Source organism: Nothoprocta perdicaria, unplaced genomic scaffold (assembly GCF_003342845.1).
Source record: "Nothoprocta perdicaria isolate Ctin4 unplaced genomic scaffold, notPer1 scaffold_89, whole genome shotgun sequence".
NCBI lineage: Eukaryota > Metazoa > Chordata > Aves > Tinamiformes > Tinamidae > Nothoprocta > Nothoprocta perdicaria.
Window position 1 is genome coordinate 2,659,251 of NW_020456187.1, and position 17,671 is coordinate 2,676,921.

General features: G+C 50.6%; 1 protein-coding gene across 1 annotated transcript in view; it reads right to left on the bottom strand.

Moving 5' to 3' along the window:
• Positions 1 to 13,315, bottom strand: part of PLXNA4 (plexin A4) — a 406,841-nt gene extending 393,526 nt beyond the window's left edge. The window contains exon 1 of the mRNA XM_026052424.1: positions 13,263 to 13,315. The gene's annotated coding sequence lies outside the window, so the exon portion shown is untranslated. The remainder of the gene's footprint in view (positions 1 to 13,262) is intronic.
• Between the last annotated feature and the right edge of the window lie 4,356 nt (positions 13,316 to 17,671).

Here is a 17,671-nt window from a genome sequence, read left to right on the forward strand (position 1 = left end):
ACAAACAAATGCCTGGTCCCACCAACAAATCATCCCACAGCAGCGGTGGGGAGAGCAGGGCAATTGTTTTAGCTATTTGCACAGCCTCATAATTGCAGATCCATCACCACACAACATTCTCTGTGCTCCGATAGGTGTGAGAGAGAAAACCCAGCGCTGGGAACAGGCATCTGAGCCCTTTTCGCCTGCAAGACAGCGGTAGTTGATGGGTTTGCCATAACCCGTGTTTTCAAAGCCGTGCTAACCCCAAGAAAGTCACTTATTTGCTCAGAGCCAGCTGCAAGCAAAATGTCACCCCAAGCCCTAATTTAATCCAGACCCAAACACCATCTGCTTTGTTCATCTCTTCTCACAGGCACCTCTGTCTGCAGTGAGGGGCATTTCAAGCACAGAGATGTGGGAAGGTCTCTGTGCATGAAGTGCTGCTCCTGGGACACAGGAGCCTTGGTAGAACAGGACACAAGGCTGGAAGAAACGCCACAGAGCAGATCTACAGAAGCCAAATGATCCTGGGCTATTCAGAGTCTCTTCAGAGACTGATTTTCATGTGCCTTTTTGCTCTTTTGCACTGAGCAAAACCTGCACTCATTTTCTCCCTGCTTCCCTCTCTCTGCTCATCCCACTCTCCAAAACAGGGTTTGCCACTCTTCTCCTGGGATAGATATTTGGAAAGCAATCCAGAACACTGGAGGCTTCCTGAACATCGTAAGAAACATGCAAACCCATGTCCATATGCCACTTCTTTTTTGGGATATCCTCAGAATCGCTCCAGCCAGAGTCTGGAACTCCTGGCGAGCATCATCTCTGCTCTAACGTCTTGGAGAAGGCTGTAGCACGTGGCCAGGATGCACAGCCTGGAGGATTGGGTGGCTGCAGGTGGATTTTGATAACATGGTGCAAGAGCTTGGGGTGAGATTTGCCTTTGCTTCAAGAGGGAGAACTTGCAGATCTTCTGCTCAAGAGGCAAATTGCCCAGGAAAGGCAAGGGGCAGTGAAGAGAAGTGCGGTCTTCATAGCTGGAGCCATTGATCTGAAATGGGCACTACAAAGCTTACAAAGACAGATTTGGAGAGCTCACCTCAGTGCCATCTTGGGACTTCTATATGTAATTTTTAATTCAGTAAAATAAAAGCACAGCACTAAGTAGAGACTATTCCAAAAAGCAACTTTCCCCTCTGGCATCCCTCTTTGCCCAACTGGACCAGCAACCAGAGGATGCCACAGAGAACAAATCCTTGGTCCAGCGAGGCCAACACTGGCCATTGATCAATGCTAGGGCCCCAGTAAACTCAGACCTCTCTCACTTCAGTAGGCATCCAAAAGGAGCCTGCAGCACACAGATGTGGCCCTGCCAAGCATCAAGGGGTCAGGAGATAAAAAAAAAACAGTGTACACAGGTGTGAAACTGCGATCACAGTCTGATGTGTTATTAAGAACAAGACATCTCTCCTCTGCAGCCATCTGCATCCCACACACGCCCACAAACCCAGCACTTTCTTATTTTGGCGACAGTGCTTTCTCTCATTCGGGGTAGAAAATCCCCTCTTTGCCTTCAAAAGACACTGCCAGGCAGTGCTCAACAGGCAGTTTCTCTGGCGTGACCCATAACAACATTATGCCAAACACTGTGACCCCAGAACAGAGATTTTTTTTTTCTACTAAGGTACCAGAAATAATACAAATAAACTCTTCTTCTATACTTTCTATCTCCAACTCCCACACATCACTACCAGCGGGGCTTTAAAACTAAAACAGACGGGGCCTACGTGGCTTGAATTTATCCTGGAAATTTATCTTTTCTGTTGAAAGCTCTGTGTTCGCTTGATCTCCCTGCCTTCCAAGTCCTACAAGTGCCACATGTTGCACAGCTGGATTCTTGACAGAGAAATAAAACAGGAGGGAAGAGAGAACAGATAAAAATATATATATTTATACATATCTGAATGCACTGGCCGAGGTTTTCTGAAGCCCTGCATGTACTTCAACAAAGTGGCTTGAGATAACTCCAAGGAACCTATGTTAAGGAAATGCAGAGCTCTTGAGCTTTCAAAAATCAACTCTCTGTGGGCTGAAGATGGAGGGAAAAGGCAATGGATCCTGTGTAGGGCTACAAAGGACTTACTTACTATTTCTGAGATGCCCAGGAACAGCTCTTGCAGCTAAGGACATGCAGAAAATACTGTAGTAGTGAAGACTGGAGAGGGGACAACCGGAAAACTAAAGGATAAATCTGTGCAGCAGTAAGGAAAACACTGACTACTTTTAATTATCAAGCTTACTGGGCTGTGGATAGTAAAATAATACCGGTTTGTGCAGCTGCATGAGATGATACACCCTCACAAGCCTTAACAGGCAATACCTTCAGATTGCTACCCGTTTCCTTGGGGTAGATAATGGACGCAGAGACATACCTGCAGCAGCGCCTATTTCCAGTGTGCCGACCAAAGTGAAAAGCAAGAATAAAGCCTGTTCGTCTGAACCAACAATAAAACCCCAAATAAATAAATTAATAGATAACCCTGCTGCCTGAAAATTCTGCAACATATTGGATGCTCAATTGGCCACCTTGGCAGTTGGCACCTCCATCTCTATCTCCAACTCAGCAAAACTTCACGCCTGGGCTCTTTTCCAAGAGGTTTCCATGGGCAAATCTTCGCCGTATCACCATCATGACATACTCTTGGGCAATGAAAAAAACAGGTTCACCTCCTGCCAAAGACCAAACCTGGCCAGATTCCTTCACTGATGAACTTTTGAATGAAAATCATGAGATTCCCATTACCTTGCTCTCCCTCCCCTTGCACGGGAGCTTCAACAAGCTCCTTGGGAAGACGGACATGGCTGTAATCTATGGATAGCAGAGGAGGCTGTTGATGCTACAAAGCCTTATTCCCTAATGGAAGACCTTCTTTTGGTCTGCCTTGGTCTTCACATTGGGAAGACACACATTTTTTTCCGTGGTCACGTTAAACAGACTGCACAAAGTCTGTATCAGCAAAATGTCTACGTGAAAAGGAATGTTTTCTCAGAACTCTGAGGCCCCAAAGAACTGCAACATGGGAAACTCCAAGGCCTGAGTGCCCTGGAAAGACACCCCACAGAAATAAGAGAAACGCCTGCAAATCCAAATTAAAACCAGAGTAGTTGCTCAAATTGTGTGAGGGACTGACCTTTGCAGAGACAAATTCTGGGCACACAGCAACAATCCATTTCAGTCTAAAATCTGCTCCCTCTTAACACCGAATTCAAGAAAGGATGGATTTTTTTCCATGTTTGAGAATAGGCAGTTGTTGTAATAACCTTCTGCCTCTGCCTGGCAACAACAAGACCTTGGAAGAGGCTAATTATGGGTGGCGAAATAAGTCACCGTCAAGCAGGGAGCGACAGAGAGGAGTCCGATGAACACAAACTTGCACCTGGAGACCTTTCTACTTATTATAAGATAAAGCTGCTCCTCTATCTGTGTTACTAGGGAAGAGGGAGCAAGATACAAGAGAAGATGACCACCAAATAAGACTGCTGCTTGCAAAACACCTTTTCTTTTCCCTTCCAACTCTCTACTGTAAAGTTGAGGGGCACAGTCCTTAAGCATTACACTGTAACTCTCCCCTACTCTTGCATAGATAAAGAAAAAAATGGAAAATCATCCAAATGTGCACCTCCCCACTCACTTGCCAATTCCACCTGTTTCTCATGGACAGCACAGCAAAGTGGGAGAGAAAACCCGAGTGGACTTGCCCTAAATCCCTCCGTGTCCTCATCCTGGATGCCAAGTCAAGCTGCTCTTCCTGCTTTAGAGAGCTCATCCTGGACTTCCTAGTCCTTTCTTGAATTCTGTGCTAGCAAAGCTGGCACAGATATGAGAAAAGAAAAAAAAAATCCAAGGTGGACAGATTGGTATTTTCTAACCATGTATATTTTTATATTTTGTGTTTGTGCATACAAATATGTGTATAAATGTGTGTGTTTTATACATTATAAATATGTTTATATATAGGTGTTCATATGCATTATTCATATTTGGGGAAAGGGAACCCTCAATTTCAATGGCAAGTGAACGAGAGAGCCAGACATGTGCTAGCAATGAGGTGCAGTGGAAAATAAAAAATCTCCTTGCACAATAGGACAATCAAGACTCCTTCTCCAAACCAAATGTAAAAAATGGCCCAAATAGCATCTGACAAATTGCCTTTTCTCCGGCTTATGCAGAAGAGGGAGCGTGTGTGTGCTCCAGATGAGTCAAAGTCTGAGGGCTGCCTTGTGTCAGCCATTGACTGTGCCAATGACAGCAGCTCCTGACAGCCTTTAATAACAGCACTTAGAGCCGCGGGAGCTGGGGGGCAGGCGAGGGGGGAGGCAAGCAGCCCCCCCGCAGCCTGGTGCCTAATCTCTCCTGCACCCTTGCCAAAACGTGTTGCAGTCACCCACTGACGGCTCCAGCGCTGCAGCCCACGCCAATGTGTTATCCTAAGAAAGGGCATGACCGGGACGGCAACCTGGAGCTACCTGGGGTGCCACCAGAAGGACCCGGGGGAGGTCTGCGGATAGGGATTCAGCGGGTGGCATCTGATGGAGCTCAGTCCTAATGTGCTTCCCAACACAAGGCAGGACTTCCCCATGAGTTGGCAAAGGAAAAAGCAATTTACACAGAGGAGCATCCAGGACATCAGAACTTCTCTCTACGTGCATGCTGAATGGAAGAAATAAAGAAAAATATGCACAGGCGAGTGAGGCATATGGAGAATATGCAGCTGAGGAAGCCCTGCTGCTCACCTGTGCCTCAGTTCCCCCACTATCAACATGGGAAGTAAATCCCTGCCAGGTCCCACAGAAGCTGGAGGGCTGTGAGAATGCTAAAAATCCTCAGCTTAGCCCAGATTCAGAAAGCTTTGGGAAAAGCTTCAGAGAGCATCATGCTATGATTATCCACTTCTCCTAGCTAAGGAGATATCTACTCTCCATACTGCCTCCCAGAAAGGCAGAAAAACCAGACACGTGAAATAAGAAGGAAATGGGAATCGACTTGATAGCTGCTTCCCCTTCGTAATGGGTAACACGTAGTTAATTATGCCTGCTTGCCATTTCCTTTTCCTGCTTGCTTTGAGACCTTATGCAGAGGGAAATTAGTCTTACAAGTTGTTATTTCCATTCAGAGGCATCTCTTTGAGCTATTCGCCTTGCAGAGGCAAGCAAGGGAAGCAACTCCACTATAAGAGAGGGGGGAAAAAGCCTTCATGCATGGCTCTGACAAGCACAGTCTTCAGTGTCCAGCTCCTATTACAAGCAGCTCATCTCCAGGCAGAAAGATGCAGCTGCATCTCCCGTCCAGGCCCTTCATGGGACCACAGCGAGGTGCTCCTGACATCCAAGAGCCACCAGGGAAGGAAAAGCAGAAGTTTCAGAGTCCCTCCAAGTGCAGTAGCCCAAAAGACTCTGTTTTGAGATGAGTTTTGGAGAGCAATGATGTGAGCTCTGTGGTGGCATCCAAGGTGGCATCCTGCAGTGGTGGTACCTCCAGGATGAGCTCTCTCCAAACACCTCAGCCTTATGGCCCGCTATCTGAGTAGCCTGTAGAAGGCTAAGAGGGAGAAAAACAAAGACACAGCCCCAGGCTCACATCTGCAGGGGAAATTCTGCCAAAAAGTGACAGGTTTTCATTTGCTACAAACAGCCAAGTGGCAAAAGGATGCTGCCCTTCCCTTTGAGAGACTAAGTGCTGTGCAGAACAGCACCAAAGCCAAAATGCACCTTCATCCACTTGTATCCTGCTTGAGGATGCATCCAGTTCTGTCTCCTGGGAATATAGGGAGACTGTGGGGCTGCAGGAGTTTGGGAGTGAGCATTAGATCCTTCTCCCCCACTATCATGGGCTCCCACCTCCTCTCTCAACCTCTAGGCTGCACTTCCCAGGAGGGACCCCTGAACCCTCCTCTTGTATCCCAGGGTGGTTTTGGCTCTTCTCTACACGGCACTGAGCTTCTGAGAAGGGAAATACAAAGCCCAGAGGGATCGACTTTGAGCGATGAAACGTGTCCTGCAAAAGGAAGGTGTTTTATTCCTGCTCAAGGCGGGGAGGCTTTAAAGAACTTCCCTCTGTTTCCTCAAAGACTGGAGAGGATGTTTCCCCATCCGAGCTCAGCAGACCATGTGGAGAGGGAGAGAGCAGGTGATTCAAGCAACAAGTCTGAGCTCTGCAGGCACCCACAGGGATTTCCCCGTGCCTGAGCCCCTCCACATGCAGCATCCTGCCCTGGTCCAGCCATTCCTGCATCCCTCCATCCTCCCAGCTTTTCATGTCTAGTCCCCACCTGGTGGCTATTTCAGCATCCTCAGGCCCAGGCACTATCCGAGTGCCAAGCAGGGAGGCTTCACCACCCTGTTCCCAGCACCAGCACCAGTTCCAGGGGCAGCCAAGGGAGCAGAGAGCAGGATTTGTCCCATGAATGGCAGCAAAGGAGGGGAAGGCATTGCCATAGCCCGAGCACTGCTGGCTCCGCATGGCACTGCTGGAGCTGGAGATGGCCCTAGGAGGGACACGTCCCCTCATGGCCAAGGCTGAACCAGAGCAGGATCCAGGGGAGCTTCCCGCCTCCCGGCGCGGAGGAATGGATTTGCAGATCCACAGCGGTGGGGGGGATTGGGCCAACAACACGAGGCAGCACATGCAAAGAGATAACGGAAAGTATTTACAAGGCAATCACTACAAGATCCCGTGAATATAGTATTTGTGATGGATGAATACACATATTATTACAGAACTTAATGCAAAACCCTTTTGCACCAAATGGCGACATGCGATTACTAGTTTGGAAATAACTAAGCTCATTATAATGAAACGCTCCGCTCAAATCCCCCTCCAAAGGAGGGATCTGACGAAGGAAGGAACCTGTGATGGGAAAATACTGGGGAGATTTGTTTAACCCGATCAGCCTGCTGGGCTGGCACTGTGGGGCTGCCTGTCTTGCCAAAGTCCGGCTCCTGGGAAAGCCAAACCCACGGATTAGGGTGTCCAGGGTGGGCATCACCTTGCACCAAACCCTTGGGCTCTTCCTAGCGCGACCCTGCGTTTAAGAGATGAAAAGAAGCACCTTTCAATAATAAATAATATTTCTAACTATGTGTTTCTATAGCAACTCATCACCATAGCAGCTAAGCACAAGAGGGAAACTCAGGGCTGATCCTGTCTTCTTTGGGGTGAGGAGGCAATTGCCCCGCGGGAGCCACCCATCAATCCCACCATCACCCTCTGGGTTGTCCCCAAGGTGCTGCTCACCCCAGGGAGCTGCAGGACAGCCAGGGAGATCTGGATACCTTGTGGGGCAGAGCATGGGGTCCCAGCCCCACAGACAACAGCATGCGACCTCCAGCAGCATCGGAGACTAATGCAATGTAATGCAACATCCCACGTTGCCCAGGGCAGTGAGCACGAAGGCTTTGCAACCCTCCAAGCTCTTCCCTCCAACCTCACATAGAGTCCTGCCTCCAAAAGCCTCATTTTTCAGCCAAGAGAGGATGGAGGAACAGCCTGGGGACTGACTGGGGGGGTATCTATGGCTATAAGCCATGCACATGATACTGTTCCTCAGGTTGGCATCTGCGTTGCTGGCCCCGATCTCCTTGGCTTTATCTATTTTTTTATGTAAGAGAAGTAACTGAGAGGTCAGTAGATCAGAGCATCTATTAGATAATGGTTAAAGGGATGGTCACTTTAGACCCCCAAGTGTTCCAGAAAGATGGGGCAGCACAGCCGCCCTCATTTTGTGGGTAGAGAAATGACAATTTAAGCCAAGGGGCCTTGCTCAAGGTCAAAGGGCTTAAGCAGAATTCACTACCAGAATCAAAGTTTCCCTCTGACATCCCAATATTAGATTCCCTAAAGGAAAACGGAGCAGTGTTGTACACCGTGTGCTTGCTATTCCATCAACAGGCAGTTGTAACAGGATACTCTTCTTTGGTCTCTGAGTGAACTTTCTAGCACTACATTAGGAACAAATCCTCGGTCACTCAAACACAAATAAAAATAATAAATAAATAAATCCCTTTTTGCGGGCAAATATGCTCTAACCACATCAAAGAGGGTCATGCACACCCATGCAAGGAACCTGCAAACCCTTCGTCAACTTCCCAGCAAAATCATCTTCCCTACAGGAGGGGAAATAATGAATAAGTAAATAAATAAATAAATAAATGCGCAGTTTATAAAAGAAATGAAGTGGCAATTTCCCAATTCAGCCTGGGATCAATACGTGGACTTTGCCATGGTTTCTGTTTCAAAGAGGTCCAGCTCTCGCTGCCGAAGTCCAGACTGACACAGCTCTGGCGCTTGACTTACGAGTGCTTCATCTCAGCGAGATATTTTTAATTTAAACCTCGCCACAGTTGGATACGGAGCCATCCGGGATTTGATTTACTGCTAATTCATTGCTCCGATCCCTGTAACTCCGCGCCCGGCCACCAAACAGTTTAATGCTGATAGACTCGCCAGAGGATGAGCATCAGAGCGCTGTTGCTCCTAAGTGCGTGTGACTCGCTTCAAAAGGAGTCACAGCAAATAAATAAATATTAGCCACTTCCCTTGTGGCTTTAAAGGGAAGCAAGGCGAGGATGGGAAAACACCTTTTCCCCTGCACGTGGTGTTTTGTGCTTAAGGAAACTCCACAGCTGGCCCATGACGGCTCGTTTTGCAAACATTTGCATGCATTTGGTGGCCGGGAGGGTTCACCGGGCATGGAGATTTATTCCTCTGGCCCTTGCATGAGCGCTGGGAAGGTGGAAAAGCAGGAGTATATATCATGCAAATGCCTGCAATGGAAACCTCTCCCATATGCACCCACATTAGAGCCACACATTCGCCCTGTCAGGAGGACAAGGCAAACTCCAGTAATAGTCAGATGCTGAAAATTTACAGTCTATGGTTCAGTGGGGAAACCCAGGTGGGTTATCACATACTGTTCATAGTGCTGGAGGGGAGTTAGAGAGCAGACAGCTGCTGATACTCTCACTTGTGGGGCGTTAGTTCAAACCCAAGTGCTGAAAAGTCTCCTCAGCAGTGAGATCTGGCGCAGCAGCAAGTCACAGGGCTGGCAAAAGACCTTAGTCTTTCTCAAGGAAGTCCCCAAAGCCACCTGGGGATAGACAACATAGCGTGGATGGGAGTTTTCAAGCTGGTAACTGTTTCTCTTCCCTCCTCAGGCACTTCTCTAGCGCTCAGCACTAAATGTCTTCTAAAAACATTAGCATGTAAGGTGGAAAATGTTGGGGAAAGTTACCTTTATACAAAGAGTTGACTTTCTCCATGGGAAGATTGCAGAAGAGTTCACATTGCCCATAGAGACTGGTGCTGGAGCACCAGGGTGTCTAGCAAGAATCAACTGCGGGGTCTCCAAACCAAATCATCCCCATCCAAAAGTTTCCAGAGCATCTCCAAGGGCTCCCAGAGCTGTTTTGGCAAAGATAGGAGGGATCAGGCCTGGGGCTCTCAAGTAAGGGTAGGGGGCACACGGTGAAGGTTCAGAGCCTTTTGCCCCTGGTGTTTTTTTCCACTTTTTGAAATGCAGCAAAGCAAGGAACAAACAAACTTCACTGATCATACGTGCCTGTTAGGAACAAAGAAAAATAGGCAATTCCAGAGAGAGGGCTCAAAAAACAAAAAAACGAGTGACAGGTTCAAAACTATTGCCACATAGACTGCTCATATTCTAATACGTCTCATTTTTGCAATGTTTTCTCCATTTTCCAGGATTATTAAAAGCGTTTGTTACTTAGCTATAAAGAGACAGGAACCCAGGTTCATGGGTGCATATAACTGTCCCTAGTCTGTGTGCTCATCAAAGCTTTTCGCATTGGAAGAAAAAAAAAGGAAAAGCCACCTCTCAGCTGTGCAAAGTTCCATTTCATGAGTACCCCGTCCTGCCCAACCATTGCATTTGACTGCTGAAGCATCAGACTGCAGTGACCGCTCACTGCTCTCGTCTCTAAGCACAACACGGAGCTCAGGCTGGACTTCATGGTGGTGGATGAAGTCCTGCCACCAATGTTAGGTCACATCACAGCTTTCACTTCATGCCTCAGTTTCCCTATCTGCACCAGTGGGAGGAGGGCATTTTCTTGCTGTTACGAAGTACTCCAGCATGTGAGTGAGAGCCAGGGGTATTTACTGCTCTGTATTTCTGGAGCAGGCTCCAGGAGAGGCCAGACTTAGGCAATACAAAGCACTTCGAACCCTGAGCCATGCCCGCAAGGAAGGGTATTCACAGCCCATATCCTGCCATGAGGCTTTCCAATCCGTGGGGAATAAGTGGGCAGGACACGGGTTGGGACATGGGAGAACCCCCAGTGCCACAGACGAGGGGTGACCTTGCTCCTCAATTGCTCCCAGCAATATAAGACCTTCTTTTGGGGGGTATCAAGACTAGCAGGAGGCCCAGAGTGGCCCTGTGGGGCTCTGAGCTACCATGGCAGAGAATCTCAAACTGATGTACAGCTCAAAAAAAAAAAAAAAAAAAAAAATCCATATGTCACACCAAGTCATCAAGTTGGGCACCAAAATGCAAATGCCTAAACCTTCAACACTCTCCCAATAGGAACACACTGGGAAGCTGCGCGCAAGGTGCCACGGTGTCATCCTCGGGTTTGGAGGAAGCTTTTCTGAGTTTCCTTCCAAACACGCAAATAATTCCAACGCAGCTTTAACCCTCGGCACACCAGCGCAGCGTAAGCCCTCCTGGTGCTTTTCATCTTGAGGGAAGCATGTGAGCACATTAATCAAACAGCAGCACGCCAAGAAGGAGGGAGGTTTTCCTAAATCCATTCAAATTCGAGGAAACGGAGCTACAGACATGAAGTGATTCACTAGAAAGAGAAAAACGTGGCACAAAAAGGGACTCTGGGTCTCTCCTGCTCATCTCATCTCAAAGATTCAGAGACCTCAACATGTGATGCAGCCCCCAAACTCATCCCCTTCCGTGCCCTCTGGGGACCCAACTGCCCCAGGCCACCTTTGCCTCTTTGGTGGCAGCCCATGAGCCTCAGATTCACACCCTGACTGAGCTTGGCTGCATCTCCAGCCTGCAAGGCACCACGGATGCAGGGGAAAAGCACGAGGAAAGGCTGGAATACTCCCTTTCCCCACAGAGAAGTTCCATGGCTCTCTTTTATGGTTTTCCATAACCCTCATCCCGCTGTTCCCCAGGTGCCGGGTTGCACGCCGGACGGATTTCACAAGAGTCTCTGGCGCCTACGAGGCAGTTACGAGCATCGAGCGGAAGCTTCCAAGAAGCTGCGTGACTGATCACCGGCGTGTATTTTAAAACACCCGTCTTGGACATAAACAACGCTTACATCATGCATCTGTCATTTATTTTGCATCTTACTGATTGCTCCGAGTGCCGCGAATCAGAGACAGGACAGAAAAGCGAAGCCTTTGGAAGGGGTCCCCAATGCAAGAGGATGGGTCTGGGCAAAAGAAGGCAGAAAATCCCCAGTTTTTGCACACAAAAAGCAGGCGCACATCTGTTGCGCTGCTCCAACCGAAGGGTCCCAGATGGAAACAAACAGTCCAACACTTTTCCAAGGCGTTCCAACCCGCGAGCGAAATGCCACTCCAATCCCCAAGACCTTAAGACGGTGGCTAAGCCAGGGGTAGGAAGCACCTAATCTCACACTGGGAGGCACGCGTGGTAATTAAAATCATGGAAAAGGCAAATCCACCCCCGTGCTCTGCTGCTCCTACCCGCTCACGGCTCCATCCATCTGCCCCAAACAAGACCCAAACGCAAGGATGGATGAAGGAAAGAAGTTAGCACATCTTACAGCCTGCAAAATATTTGTGCAGGTCTGATGCACGCTCGAGATAAGTCCCTGGGAGGCTGGGAGGGATCGCGCTGTCTGCAAAATCCCAGGAAACCTTTATTGTTCCCCAGGAATGAGAGAATGCCCGGGTTGTCCATGCAAACAGCCCCTCTGCCCCCGCAATGGGCTGGGCAGCCCTGGTCCCTGGTCCTCCCTAGCGCGTTGCATCCCACCGGCGGAGAGGGAAGCCATGAAAATCAGGTGCACAGAGCCCGAGCGCTTTTGCAACACTGCTGGCGGTTGCCTGGAGGCGGCAGGGCTGGAAAACGAAGCAGAGCAGACTTTGGGGTGGAAGTTTTAGGAACAAGGAGCGCAGCCACCCACATCTTGCCCGGTCCCTCGGCTGCAGGTTTCATGCCCTGCACCAGCGCGATGAAAGGGGCTTCATCCTTGCATGGAAAAGGGGAGCAGATGGAGCCCCAGGAGGAGGGTTTCCTCCGGGCTGGGTGTGTAGCAGCCACATGCAGCCGCTACAAACCCAAACAGCGCTTAGCCCTGCTGGGGCTGTGCAAGTGGGTTTGTTTATCAGCGAGGAACTCATCTGCCACCCGAGTATTATATTTCTACCAAAACCATGTGCAGCTTGCTGTTTAGATCGGTTCTCCCCGCCTGTATAATTTAGGGGCATATGTCTGATAAGCGGAGAGCATCAATACACGGGTTTCGGTTGCAGCACACACACGCGTGCAGAGGGAGGGAGGTTGTAGCAGCGCTGACTCCGCAGCCTGCGTTTGGGCAGCCAAACTCGCCAGCACCTTGCAGGGAGCCGAAAGACGTGGATATCCCGCTGCAAAACACCCCCATAGCTGGTGGCCCCGCCGGCGTGGCCCCTGTCCCCGCGAAGTGACGATGCCCCCCGGCTAAAGGGCTCTGCCCGCAGCCCTGCGCAAGCCGCATACCAGGTCGGGAGCAGGAAAAGTTTGGGAATGCCTCCAGCCTCGTGGCCCTGGGGGCATCAGGGAGAGGGGAATTCCCGGCTTAGGAGGCAGAGCCGCCGCCGCCGAGGCTGGCAGGGGATGGGCTGCAACGCTGCTCCCTGCGCGGAGAAAAGTTCAGCCTTGTGCACGGAGGGAAAAGGCACCGGGGACCGGCGGGAGGGACGCGCCAGGGGTGATGAAGGGGGAAGGACACCGAGGGTAGGGGGTGAGGAACCTCCCAAAGCATCGTCCCAAAGCAGCCCGGTGGAGCCGGAGGGGCCGTGCCCGGCTCAGCCCCGCGGGGGTCCCCGGCAGCCGCCGAGCCGCGGTGGGAAAAGAGCCGCGGTGGGAAAAGGGGATTGGGGCGGCAGGGAGTCCGGGGCTGCCTCCCAGGGACCCCCCGGCGCTGCCGGGGTGCGAGGCAGGCACCGCTGCAGCCCCCCGGCCGCCTCCCGCAACCCCCCCGCTGCCCCGGGCAGGCGGCCGGGCTCTTACCTGGGCAGGCTTCTCGCTGGCTTGTGTCGGGGTTTTATTTTTGAGGCTGTGGGGGGGAATCTCTCCTTTTTATTTTTTTTTTTTTTTTAATTCCTCTCCTTTTCCCTCTACTTCAGTCTTCAGAGCAGGCGCCGCATTGACACTGCAGATGGTCTGTGTGTGTGTGTGCGTGTGCGTGTGTGTGTGTCTCTCTCTCCAATCCCAAATACTCCACGGAGGCGGAACACGGAGCCCCTCTCCCTGCGCTGGGCAAAGCGCGTCTGGATCGCCCAGAAAAAGGGGAGGGGGGGAAGAGACGGGGGGGGGGGGGGGGGAGGGAAAAAAAAAAAAAAAAAAAGCAGCTCCAATTTTCACCCCCTCCCTCCTCTTCTCCAAATCACCCCCTCCCTCAGCCCTTCCCCCCCCCTCGCCTCCCCAGCAGCAAGGAAAGGGGGGGAGCGAGAGGATGCGCTACGGGGCCATGCCCGGCTCCGGCTCCGCGCTCCGCGCCCGGCGCTCGCACTGCGGCTCCCTCGCCAGCCCTTCCTCCCCGGCCCTCCTCTCGCTCCAATGGTGGCTGCGGAGAGCGGGCTTTGACACCCAGGCTCTTTTGCAAACGCGCACCCCTCTGCTTCGCCCTCCCGCCGCCACCACCACCACCTCTTCCAGCCCCGATAAGAAAAATAAAAGCCGGAGAGGTGTGCGGGAATTGCGGTGGCAACCCACACGCAGTGCCCCCGGGAAGGGCTAGGATTAATAATAATAAATACGATAATAAAAATCCTTTTTTTTTTTTTTTTTTTTTTTTTTTGTTGCAGATAGTGGCCGGTTGCTCCTCCTTTCGCCTGCCCACCCACCTCTGGGAGCGGGCGCAGGGTGTCGCTGGAGCGGGATGCTGGGGGGGACACCCGGGGCTGTATTTTTAATCCCTCGTCCCGAAGTTTGCCGGGGATGGGGATGGGGATGGCAGCGGGGCCGCCGCCGCTCTCCCACGGCTGCAAGTCCGGATCGGCTGCCTTGGTTTCTCCGGGCAGGCTCCTTCCTTCGCGCTACTCACTAGTGACACCTAGGATCCGCAGCCTGAGTGGGTTAATTGGGAAATTTCTCTGCCCAAATAAATAAATAAATAAATAAATAAATAAATAAGAGGCATGTCAAGAAATCAAGCGCATTTTGCTCGCCTCTCCCAGAAAACCCCTTTCCCACAGCAGGGCTCTAGCTGGCATCTGCATCCTCCTTCCCTCTCCATGCCCTGCCGCTCTCCTCCGTCTAGGACAAAGTGAGGTGGGGAGACGATGAGCCCAAGCGTAGGAGGAGGGCTGGGAGGCTCAGAGGAAGATCAATCTCTCAGCTTGGGTGAGCAGTAATCCTAGAGAGCTATTGCAAGCTGCTCTGCTTGCCGGGTCTTCATTTAATTCCTGGCAGCTGCAGGAATAATCATATTTATAAAAAAAAAAAAATGCTGTTAGGGATCATTGCCTGAGTTTTGCCTCCAGCAAGATCCTGGCCTGGATGCCCTTGGCCGTGGGAGCTACAGGGGGAACGAAGCAAGTTGGTTCCCTCGTGCACACGGACACCTGAACTCCTCCCTGCGGATCCTGTCTGAGCTCTCCTGGAGCCAGGGACAGAGCCGGCAGCGGAGCAGACCAGGCAGCAGATGGTGGGAAGGCGAGCGGCGCTCTTCGGGTGTTGATAGCAGCACATAGCAACAGGGCTGCATCCCCACGGAGCCGGCAGAGCCCTGACGCTGCGGTGATGGGCATCGTGCAACGGCACGGGGTGAAGGGGAAATGATCGGGAAAACTTGCAGGCATGTGAGCTGCAGTCACACCAGGGCAAGGAGGGAAAAACCTTGGGGCTGCTCTTGCAGGTCCTCATTCCCCTGCAACAACCCCCCAGATATGAAGAGTGGGCAGTGAAGGGGGTCCCGCTGCTCGGGGAGAGCCCCAACCACGATGAGAGGCAGGGACTGCCCCTCAGGAGGCACCTCGCACAGCCCCGAGCACAGCAGGGCTTCCCAACCTCTACCGTGCAGGATTAACCCCAGCTTTGTAGGTTTAATTATTTTAAATTTATGCAACCAAACATGGGGGCTGGAGGGCTGCCTATCTGCATCCTCTGAGATATTTATTTTAAAACAACATCATGTTTTGCTTGAAAACAAGTTTTCTCTCCCCAGCGCGTGTCTGCGTGTGCACGCGCGCGCGTGTGTGTGTTTTGCCTGAGCTCTGGTTTACATTTCCTGATGGATGGATGGGAATTTGGAGCCTTTTTTTTTTTTTTTTTTTTTTTTAAGGTGGTGCATAAAATGTATTTATTATTCTTTATCTCCTGCCTCTTGCAAGGAGTCATTTGTTTTCATTCAGAGAAATGAATGCTATGTGAAGCCTGAAGAGTAATAACACAGCAAAATGACAACGGAAAAGCGAGACAGAAATCTGAATGATACAATGGCAGGTTAGTAACCTCTGAAGATCACTGCTGCTGTGAGCAGTACAGTATTATTTAATGTCCATTCTGGCTTGCAGCTCCATTTAATAAAGCATATGGAAATCTCTGGGAAATTGGGTCCTGTATTTACAACTGGGCTATTTGGTGAAAAAAGAAGGACAAGCCGGATGCCCCGAGATTACTTTTTGCTGTCTGTTGGGGAGGGGGAATTTAATACAAATTCTTTCTGCTTCTTAAAACAATGGCGTGAGTCAACATACCCCTCCGCTGTTTGGGTTCATAAAGGAGCGAGTGACAAATGAGACTTTATTTATAGGCCTTTTCATGAACTCTGCAGCGGGGGCGGAGAAGGGCTAAGGCTGCAAAACCCCAAATGACCTTCCCTGACCTGGGAATAGCTGCGGTAAAAGGACCCAAGGATACGGAGGGCCCCAGTTCACTCGGTCGCGATCAATGCAACGTTTCGACGCTGATGTCACTGGTGCAAGAACTGACCTCATCCCAGGCAACGGCCTCCCCAATAACACCCTAAAGTCACCTAGTGCGGCCCATTTCAGCCCTCAGAGGCTGCATCCCTTGGTCAGCGAGCAGCATGCTCAACCCTTCATTTCATGCCGTGTTATCTAAATCACCTGCAAGGATCTCCCATGACAAAACCCAAGGCATCTGACTGCAGAAAACACGTATTTTTTACTTAGAGGATACACAACTGTATGTTTTAAGACTCAGCTGCCCCGAATTATGAACAGTACAAGCCGATTTAAAAATAAAACATAAAAAAAATGAACTGTGGGAGACCCTAAGGAGGGACACACACGCAGTCGTTTTACAAGTTTGTTAAAGCAAGCTGGTATTTAAGTTGCTAAAAGGCAGAGACGCTTGTTAAAGCCGTCAGCCGGTCCTCGCCGGGGCCGGCGCGGCTTAAAACCTACATTGCAGCGCCACCTGCAGCGACCGGGAGTTTTGGCAGCTCGGGAAATCCCTGAAAAGGCGATAAATCTCTTAAAAAACGCCTGGGGAGGAGGGGAGTTGGCTGGCGGGGGGAGCGCGGTGCGTTGCATTGAGTTGCGTTGAGTTGCGTTGCGTTGAGTTGCGTTGCGTTGCTGCATGGAAGCCTCTCTGAAGCCCTCGCTTCACCCTGTGCTCCACCCGTCCCCCACTCCGACCAGCACAATCCCACTCTCCCACCCCCTATTTTTGTGCTGGCAAAAGCCAAATCCTGAATTTCCCAAAAGCTGGATGCCACGAGGGGATGGTGATAAGAAATGCAGGCTGTCGAAGGGACTTCACTCAGCTTCTCCAAACGCCTCCTGGTTAAAGAGCTTCTTCCACTTATCAGGCTTTCACCCCCACCCCTCTTTGGTCCCTTACATGTTGGAGGCTGAAACATCTTCACCAGCAGCGTTGACACCCAAAATGAAATTGGCCTCTTCAATCTAGCTGTCATCATTGCTGCCTCTGACAACGGATGGCTTCATTGTGCTTTCGGAGCGTAAGAAAAAAAAAAAAAAAAAAAGCAATCTGTGTGAAAGCTGGTCCAGTGCTTTGCAATGCCATTCTTTGCACCCCAGGGAGGGACAAAGTTCAGCTCTCCGCATTGGCTCCGAGGAGAGGAGCTGGTCGTGCAAAGGATCTGCTCCGAGCAGGCCCTGGGGAACAGGGGTGGGAGGGGACACCATGGAAAAACCACTGGGGAAATGTAAAGACAGGGATAATCCTGCATTAATTCCACTGGGGAATGAGTCAAGATACCCTGACATGACTGTCTCAAGGACATCTTTTCTCCTTGGGGTCTTACTGCGGTGCTGAAGTGTTGGTATGTTCTCCATTTTTCTGAAGCTTTACCTGCTTCACATCAATGCTAGGTGGGACACAACCAGCACAAAGGGCACACAGGAGGAGAAGAGCAGAACAGGGGAAGAACAAGATTTTTTCGTTCTTTTAGTCACCACCTTTCTACTCAGAGCTTTCTTAAAACC